The sequence below is a fragment of the Heloderma suspectum genome, chromosome 4 (assembly GCF_057233095.1).
Source record: "Heloderma suspectum isolate Gila_16-S chromosome 4, 16-S_ref, whole genome shotgun sequence".
NCBI classification, from domain to species: domain Eukaryota; kingdom Metazoa; phylum Chordata; class Lepidosauria; order Squamata; family Helodermatidae; genus Heloderma; species Heloderma suspectum.
In genome coordinates this window covers 248,072,075-248,081,473 of record NC_139461.1, presented here as the reverse complement: position 1 = coordinate 248,081,473, position 9,399 = coordinate 248,072,075, and the positions used below count along the sequence as shown (strand labels likewise).

Here is a 9,399-nt window from a genome sequence, read left to right as displayed (position 1 = left end):
GGCGAGTTAAGAGAGAAACAGGGCGGTGGGTGTTAGAGAAATCGCCTTTAGGCAAAGAGAACGATTGACTCCGAACTCGCGGAGTTTCATTTATTCTCTTTCTATAACGCCCGAAGACCTTCGGCTGTGGGGTGGTGTAGAAATATCATAAATGAAATTAACCCCACCCAAATCCTTGCTCCTTCCTCTCCACCCCCCCCCTTAAGTTTGCCTTCTGCAAACGAGCTCAAACAGCAGGCATGGAAAATAATGTTTGCAGCAGTTTTTTCCGTTCTCTGCCTCTTTCTTCAGCCAAGGGCGGGGGGGTGTAGGGGTGCGGCGGCGTCCCGTCCCCTCCAGGCCTCGGGATAAAATAATGATAGTGGTAAGAGCAACAATAAAGAACGACAATGTCCGGCTTACTTTCCCGGCCCCTGGAGTGGGAGCGGAGAGGCGCCGGAGTTGCTTCCAGACGAGCGGACAACCCGGCCAGCCGCTCCGAGGCGGCGGCTTGGCTGCGGCGGAGGCGGCTGCAGGAGCGTGCGGGGAGCGGGCGAGCGGAGCGACGGCTGCGACCCCGGCGATTCATAGGCTGCGGCTGCTCCTGCCGATAGCCCTCCGCCTCCACGAGCCCAGTCCACAGGCTGGGAAAAGCCCCTGGCTTTCCATGGGGGGCGGGGGGAGGAAGACAGCGGAGGCGCGGGGCGGGAAGCCTGGAGAGCCTCTTGATTCCGGACCCTGCCGGTCTCGCCCTCTCGAGCTTCCCGAAGTTTGGAACAAGCGAGGACGGGGGGGGGGGGGGGGAATGGCTCGTCCTGTGCAAGGCTGCGGGTTGCGTCAAACTCCAGGGGGCGAGAGGGAATTAATCTACAGCAATGGGGAGGGGGCGCGGGCCCTCGGAGCGCTCCCCCTCCTCGCCTCCCCTGCCTCTCTGTTTAAATCCAGCCTCCGGCGAGCGGAGTCCCTCCTGCTCGGAGCAGCGAAAGCTCAAGAAAAGGCTCGTCATGGCAACGCCGCGGCCTGGCCCGGCCGGGCTCGCCCCCACCCGCCAGAGGAGGAGGGACGCTCTTAAGGTGGTTTCGCTTCCACAGGCCTGGCCCTGCCGGCTCGGCGTTTTTAAGGGGGAGAAAGCGAGATCCGGTGCCCTGGGGGGCGCCGCTTTCGCGTGACCCTTGGCATGCAGAGGCGGAGAGAAACCCTGAACAGATCAGCTGCTTTGCTGCTGAGGAATGGGGGAGAACAGGATAGGGGGTAGTCTTTTTTTCTTTTCTTTTTTTATTCTACTGCATGTGTGGATGCTACAGGCAGTTATTAAAACACCGCTCCTTAGAAGAAAAGGCAGCTTTGGGGTGGGGGAGTTGCTGCTGCTGCTGCTGCTGCGTTATTCCCACCTACCATTTTTCCTTCCTACCAGGCTTTCTAACTTAGACAGCAAGCACATGATATGATTGTAGGGACCGGGATGGGCGGGCGGGAGGGGGAAGAGATTTTAAAAGAAACGTCTTAAAAGTCTTTTTAAAAGATGCAGAGATACATCATCATCATCATTATTATTATTTCTCTGAGGCTTTGGAAATAGTTACATGGTTCTTGTAACTGTTAGTACAACATAACGATTCTTGCAGCTTTCCCAACGTTGTTGTTGTTCAGTCGTTCAGTCGTGTCCGACTCTTCGTGACCCCATGGACCATAGCACGCCAGGCCTTCCTGTCCTGCGCTCTCTCCCGGAGCGTGCTCAAGTCCATATTCATTGCATCGGTGATGCTATCTAGCCGTCTCATCCTCTGCCGTCCCCTTCTCCTTTTGCCTTCAGTCTTTCCCAGCATCAGGGTCTTTTCCAGAGAGTTTTCTCTTCGCATTATTAGGTGGCCAAAATATTTGAGCTTCAGTATCTGTCCTTCCAATGAGCACTCAGGGTTGATTTCATTTAGGATGGACTGATTTGACCTCCTTGCAGTCCAGGGGACTCGTAAGAGTCTTCTCCAGCACCACAGTTCGAAAGCATCAATTCTTCGGCGCTCAGCCTTCCTTATAGTCCAGCTCTCACAGCCATACATTACTACTGGGAAAACCATAGCTTTGATTAGATGGACCTTTGTTGGCAAGGTGCCTTCCAAATATGTTAGACTACAACTCCCAGCCCTGCCTGGGAGATGCTGGGAGTTGGAGTCTTAACACATCAAGAGGACTCCAGGTTGAGGAAGGCTGATCTATACTTTGGACCAATTGAGGTTCAAGAGAAACATCTTGCCAAAGGACATTCCAAGGACATTTCAGGTTACCTTTCTCAAAACTCTTCTAGGAGGTAGAGAAGTGTTGTTCTGTTCCTTTTCATAGATGGAAAGTTTAGTCATATAAAAACTTAACACCGTGATCAGATTGTTTTAAGCTGTGGTATACTAAAGAATGACCCTGAGTTTTGCAAATTATGGAAACTTCTACCATTTCTATTAATGTAATGGGTTAAAAACAAAAAAAGCCTGTAAAATGCCACGCCAGAGGGCAAAAGAGATCCTAGTATTCTTCCTTGTCAAAGTGACAACTGAGATATATTGTAGAGCTAATGTAAGGAAACAATTTGCTTCTTTATTCCACCTCTAGGACTCCAAGTTAGATTGTATGAGCAGGTGATTTGACACTGAGTTGAGCCATATAGTTGTGGTCAAGTTGAGAGCTGGTTCACATTGGCCTGCTGTTACGAAGCACCCCCCAGATTCTACTGTTTTGGGAAGATAGGGCCTGTATCTGGAAGGGGACTAGGGGCGGGGGTTGGTCTTGGAGAAGAGCAGAAAAGCAGTTTCTATAGGATATTGAGGCCTTGCGCAACCTAAGTGGAGCTGCAGACTTCATGCATACAATCTTCTGACCAGCCATTGTGCTCTGATTGCCTTAATTCTTCCATGCTGACTCTTGCAAATTTTAGATCTTGCCTCAGGACAACCACTGAAGCCCCTTCCATGAAATATTTTACACTGATTTCTAACCTTGATTAAATAGAAAGAAAAATAAAGAATGCAATGTCTTTTAAAACTGTGAGACCCTGAAGACCCAATATGGTGTAAGCAGGCTTGCCTACATGCCTCTTTTGTCACCTTTGTTTAAGACAATCCCCCTAATCCCCCTGGCTATCTTGTTCACCTGGACCTGTGAAAGCCAGAAATAGGCACCCATCAATTCCCATCTTTTCCTCACATCAAGAAAGAAAGAGGAGCCCATTGTCTTCTTTCTTCCCTTAATGCCTGCCACCTAGGAATCCATTTTCCAACATCCATGAGCAATCTTAGAAGAAAACTTGTTTTATTTTGATTACTAAGATAAATCCTGAGAGAGGAGGGATAAAAACAGCAGCCCAAATCCATACATCACACAGAGAGGGAGAGAAGTAAAGAGGACTCCTTCCATCTTTTCTGCTCAGAAGATCACCCCACACACACACACACACATACAGTTTCCTCTTGTCTCCCCTTCTTTCCCAGAGAAGAAGCTCAACAGAGATTACCACCACTTCACAAGTCAGCAGATTTTCAGAGAGGTAAATCTCTGCATTATCTTCTATTTTCCTTCTTTCTTTTCCTGTCTTTTCCCTAATATTCAATCCCATTCCAAATTCCAAAATCACTTGGCTTTGGGAGCTTCCTGTTGCTCTTTACAGATCTCTATCCACTTTTTTCCCAAACCGCTGCATTTGCTCTAACCCCGCTCCTCCAAAACTCTCCCACAATTCCCCAAAAGAGTCTGTTTGTCCCCCTTTCAAATTAACCCAAGCTGGAACTTCTTTCTTTCCCCCCACTTTCTCCCCCTTCCTCCATGTTCAGCTACACACACACCTTGCTAGGAGTTAAAACTGCTTTTTGAGGTGCTGCACTTCTATCAAACATCTTTTACACACACACACACACACACACACACACGACTTTCTATACATCCCAGTGCACCTAGCTTCATTATTGTCTTTAAATGCTTGATTATCTTTGAACTTCTTAGTGTTAACATATGAATTTAATTCCCCAGATGTCTATATGGCTCTAATTCCCCTGATGTGTGACTTTAATTCATTTTAAATTCTCCTTTAATAAAACAAAGAATTGCTTTCACAGACCTTGTTCTGGTCTCTGACTCTTTCAGCTTTGAGGAGGTATCAGGTTTTCCTAGGTGCCCAGAGTTCAATATCAGAAGATCCCTCATGTATGTGTTTAGCTTACATGTATGTGATATGCACGTCCATGTAAATTAAAGCATACTTCATAACAATGCCCATCACCTGATGCCTGCAATATCAAGTAATGATGACATGTGCGAATAGATGTGGCACAGATATAAAACTACAAGCTGAACTATCATATCTCCTCACATTACTTTCAATGGAGTCAGTTCACATATTCATCAAAGTACGGTTCACATGAACACCCACCCACACATTTAAAGAATGCTAGCCCACCCCACCCTCATTATGCATCACAGCCACTGATTCCTGCAGCAGAAATGCTTCACTGCCATCCAGCATGTTTGGACAGCATGGGAATGGGCTCTTCATGCATAGGCACATCATGCTCCCCCATGTGCGTCTTTGTGTCAATGAGCTTTACACAAGCACATACAGAGAGATGATGGACAGTGAGGAAGCATTTTCACTGTAGGGTTCTGGACTAGCCCACACAGCCCTATGAACTCATGTGTTCTTTCAGTGTTTGTGTGTGTGTGGGAGGGGTATGTGTGAACCACTCTCCAGTGTACAGTCACCAAGTATAGAGAAATCATGTAATGCACATGAATGAGATACCATGATGTGAAACAGGCTTAAGTGTTAGTGAAAATAAGTTAAATAAATTTAGGAGCTGTATATGATGCGCACAATTCTTAGAGCTCAGTTTCATTAAATGGCCATATGCCCCTATGTAAGATGCCCAAGAGAACTCTTTGTTGTTGTTCAGTCGTTCAGTCGTGTCCGACTCTTCGTGACCCCATGGACCACAGCACGCCAGGCCTTCCTGTCCTGCGCTCTCTCCCGGAGTGTGCTCAAGTCCATATTCATTGCATCGGTGATGCTATCTAGCTGTCTCATCCTCTGCCGTCCCCTTCTCCTTTTGCCTTCAGTCTTTCCCAGCATCAGGGTCTTTTCCAGGGAGTTTTCTCTTCGCATTAGGTGGCCAAAATATTGGAGCTTCAGCTTCATTATCTGTCCTTCCAATGAGCACTCAGGGTTGATTTCCTTTAGGATGGACTGATTTGACCTCCTTGCAGTCCAGGGGACTCGTAAGAGTCTTCTCCAGCACCACAGTTCGAAAGCATCAATTCTTTGGCGCTCAGCCTTCCTTACAGTCCAGCTCTCACAGCCATACATTACTACTGGGAAAACCATAGCTTTGATTAGACGGACCTTTGTCGGCAAGGTGATGTCTCTGCTTCTTACTATGCTGTCTAGGTTGGCCATAGCTTTCCTCCCAAGGAGCAAGCATCTTTTAATTTCATGGCTACAGTCACCGTCTGCGGTGATCTTGGAGCCCAAGAAAGTAAAATCTGTCACTGTTTCCATTTTTTCCCCTTCTATATGCCAGGAAGTGATGGGGCCAGATGCCATGATCTTCGTTTTTTTAATGTTGAGTTTCAAACCAGCTTTTAATCTCTCCTCTTTCACCCTCAACAAGAGGCTCTTTAGATCCTCTTCGCTTTCTGCCATTAGGGTGGTATCGTCTGCATATCGGAGGTTATTGATAATTCTCCCAGCAATCTTAATTCCGACCTCTGATTCATCCAACCCGGCATTTCTCATGATGTACTCTGCATATAAGTTAAATAAGCAGGGTGACAATATGCAGCCTTGTCGTACTCCTTTCCCAATTTTGAACCACTCGGTTGTTCCATGTCTGGTTCTTACTGTTGCTTCTTGACCCTCGTACAGGTTTCTCAGGAGACAGGTAAGGTGGTCTGGTACTCCCATCTCTTTAAGAATTTGCCACAGTTTGTTGTGATCCACACAATCAAAGGCTTTAGCGTAGTCAATGAAGCAGAAATAGACGTTTTTCTGGAATTCTCTTGCTTTCTCCATGATGCAGCGAATGTTGGCGATTTGATCTCTAGTTCCTCTGCCTCTTCTAAACCCAGCTTGTACTTCCGGTAGTTCTCGGTTCGCATACTGCTTGAAGCCTAGCTTGTAGGATTTTGAGCATCACCTTGCTGGCATGTGAAATGAGCGCAATTGTGCGGTAGTTTGAACACTCTTTGGCGTTGCCCTTCTTTGGAATTGAAATGTAAACTGACCTTTTCCAGTCTTGTGGCCACTGTTGAGTGTTCCAGATTTGTTGGCATATTGAATGCAGCACTTTAACAGCATCATCTTTTAGGATTTTAAATAGCTCGGCTGGAATACTGTCATCTCTGCTAGCTTTGTTGTTACTAATGCTTCCTAAGGCCCACTTGACTTCACTCTCGAGGATGTCCGGCTCAAGTTCAGTGACCGCACTCTCATGGCTATCAGGGACATTCAGATCTTTCCTGTATAGTTCTTCTGTGTATTCTTGCCACCTCTTCTTAATCTCATCTGCTTCTGTTAGGTCCCTGCCTTCTTTGTCCTTTATCATGCCCGTCTTTGCACAAAACGTTCCCTTGAGATCTCCAATTTTCTTGAAGAGATCTCTAGTCTTTCCCATTCTGTTGTTTTCCTCGATTTCTTTGCATTGTTCATTTAAGAAGGCCTTCTTGTCTCTCCTTGCTATTCTCTGGAACTCTGCATTCAGTTGGGTATATCTTCCCCTTTCTCCCTTGCTTTTCGCTTCCCTTCTTTTCTCAGCTACTTGTAAAGCCTCATCAGACAGCCACTTGGCTTTCTTGCATTTCTTTTTCTTTGGGATGGATTTCGTTGCTGCCTCCTGAACAATGTTACGGACCTCTGTCCATAGTTCCTCAGGCACTCTGTCTATCAGGTCTAATCCCTGAAATCTATTCCTCACCTCCACTGTATATTCATCAGGGATATGATTTAGGTCATACCTGAACGGTTGGGTGGTTTTCCCGACGTTCTTCAATTTAAGCTGAAATTTTGCAAGAAGCAGCTCATGATCTGAGCCACAGTCAGCTCCAGGTCTTGTTTTGACTGACTGTATGGAGCTTCTCCATCTTTGGCTGCAAAGGACATAATCAATCTGATTTCGATATTGACCATCTGGTGACGTCCGTGTGTAGAGTCGCCTCTTGTGCTGTTGGAAAAGAGTGTTTGCCATGATCAGCATGTTCTCTTGGCAAAACTCTATTAGCTTTTGTCCTGCTTCATTTTGTACATCAAGGCCATGCCTGCCTGTTATCCCGGTGATTTCTTGACTTCCTACTTTAGCATTCCAATCCCCTATGATGAAGAGGACATCTTTTTTTGGTGTTAGTTCTAGAAGGTGTTGTAGGTCTTCATAGAACCGATCAACCTCAGCTTCTTCGGCCTCAGTGATTGGGGCATAGACTTGAATTACTGTGATGTTGAATGGTTTGCCTTGGATTCGTACTGAGATCATTCTATCATTTTTAAGATTGTACCCCAGTACTGCTTTTTCCACCCTTTTGTTGACTATGAGTGCTACTCCATTTCTTCTAAGGGATTCTTGCCCACAATAGTCGATATGATGGTCACCTGAATTAAATTCGCCCATGCCTGTCCATTTTAGTTCGCTGATTCCCAAGATGTCGATGTTCAATCTTGCCATCTCATGTTTGACCACCTCCAGCTTACCTTGATTCATTGATCTGACATTCCAGGTTCCTAAACAATATTGTTCTTTACAGCATCGGATTTTCTTTTCACCACCAGACACATCCACAGCTGAGTGTCCTTTCGGGTTTGGCCCAGCTGCTTCACTCTTTCTGGCGCTACTTGGAAATGCCCTCTGCTCTTCCCCAGTAGCATATTGGACACCTTCCGACCTGAGGGGCTCATCTTCCGGCGTCATCTCTTTTAGCCTTGTGATACGTTCCATGGGGTTTTCTTGGCAAGAATACTGGAGTGGGTTGCCATCTCCTTCTCCAGTGGACCACATTTTGTCAGAACTCTCCGCCATGACCTGTCCGTCTTGGGTGGCCCTGCACGGCATAGCTTATGGCTTCACTGAGTTATGCAAGCCCCTTCGCCACAACAAGGCAGTGATCTATGAAGGGGAAGAGAACTCTTAGGACTGTGTTATATACTACATGGCAATGGACACATGTACATCTCCACGTGCACATACAGAGGGGAGCTATACCCAGTGATCGATCACTCCCTGGCACATGTACCAGCATGATACCTATGGTTGAAAATATGCATTTGTTACAAAATTACATTTTGACTTCTACATAGAAAATGTGTTTGAAATAAATGGGAATCTGCACTTCCAACCCTGCAAGTTAGGACAGGCTGGAAGTCACCCTTTGCTGTATATTTTGGAGGTATAACTATTACTGCCCACAGGATTAATAACCCTTAGCCTGAACACATAGGTAATCCAGGATTACATCTTGTATTTATGGAGAAGGATGGGCTACAAAACCAAGCTAGCATGTGCGCCAAAGGGTCTAGCACATGAGTGGCCCTACACCTCTGGAATGAGGCTTGGGGTGGGGGGACTGTCAGGCCCCTTCTCTGCAGGTCTACAAGAAGACTTTGAAGCCCCTCCCACCTGTTTTCATTGGCTTTCCCATAATCTGTGGGCCGCAGGTTTTATTGGTTTAATTTGTTTATATATTTTAATAGCATTTTGTTGTATATTCATTGCCTATTTGTATGTTTTTGTATGGTTTTTATCCTGTATGCCACCTTGAGAGGAGTTTACCCTTAAAGATGACCTAAAAATAATTTTAAATAAATGAGAGCAATCTTAGGCTATGCAAAAGAGCCAAATCAACTCTTGAGTCCAATTGAGTGTATTTATTCAAGAAATAAGCAGAGAGAGGGAAATGGTCAATTGATTTTTTTTTTAATGAAATGAAACATAGAATAACTAAGCTAACTAAAGCTGATTTATCAGGAACCTACATCCTAACAAGAGTTTACCAAAGCAGCCTGCAGGTGTGTGGGAGACACCTGTGTTCCGGAAGGTGGAGGGGCAAATCGCCCTCAGCCAGCAACCACAATGATAAAGCAAGATTTCACAATCAAATAATTTATTTGGAGGGCCAGAGCTCCCCTAGAGTAGTCAGAAATTCAAACTGACCAATCAATAGCCTGAGATGACCTGATCATGCATCCTCCAGGTGATTCCTGCATGTACCTTGTAAAGGGACATGAGTATGGAGTGGAGTGGGTGAAGGGAAAGGGTCACCTCAGATGTGTAGTAATGCAGATTTTGGTACCTCCAGATGTCTGGTTCTGTCTGGGCAAATCTGCGCATGTCTTTTGGTCAGGGATGTGTTGTAGAAGAGAGGTGGGAAAGGCTGAATTTGTCACGGTGTTACAAGTGTCTT

General features: G+C 46.0%; 1 protein-coding gene across 2 annotated transcripts in view; it reads right to left on the bottom strand.

The window, feature by feature from the left end:
* ATP2B4 (ATPase plasma membrane Ca2+ transporting 4) overlaps nucleotides 1–1,002 on the bottom strand; it is a 212,865-nt gene extending 211,863 nt beyond the window's left edge. For both annotated transcript variants that reach the window (XM_084853179.1, XM_084853173.1), the window contains exon 1: nucleotides 403–1,002. The gene's annotated coding sequence lies outside the window, so the exon portion shown is untranslated. The remainder of the gene's footprint in view (nucleotides 1–402) is intronic.
* Between the last annotated feature and the right edge of the window lie 8,397 nt (nucleotides 1,003–9,399).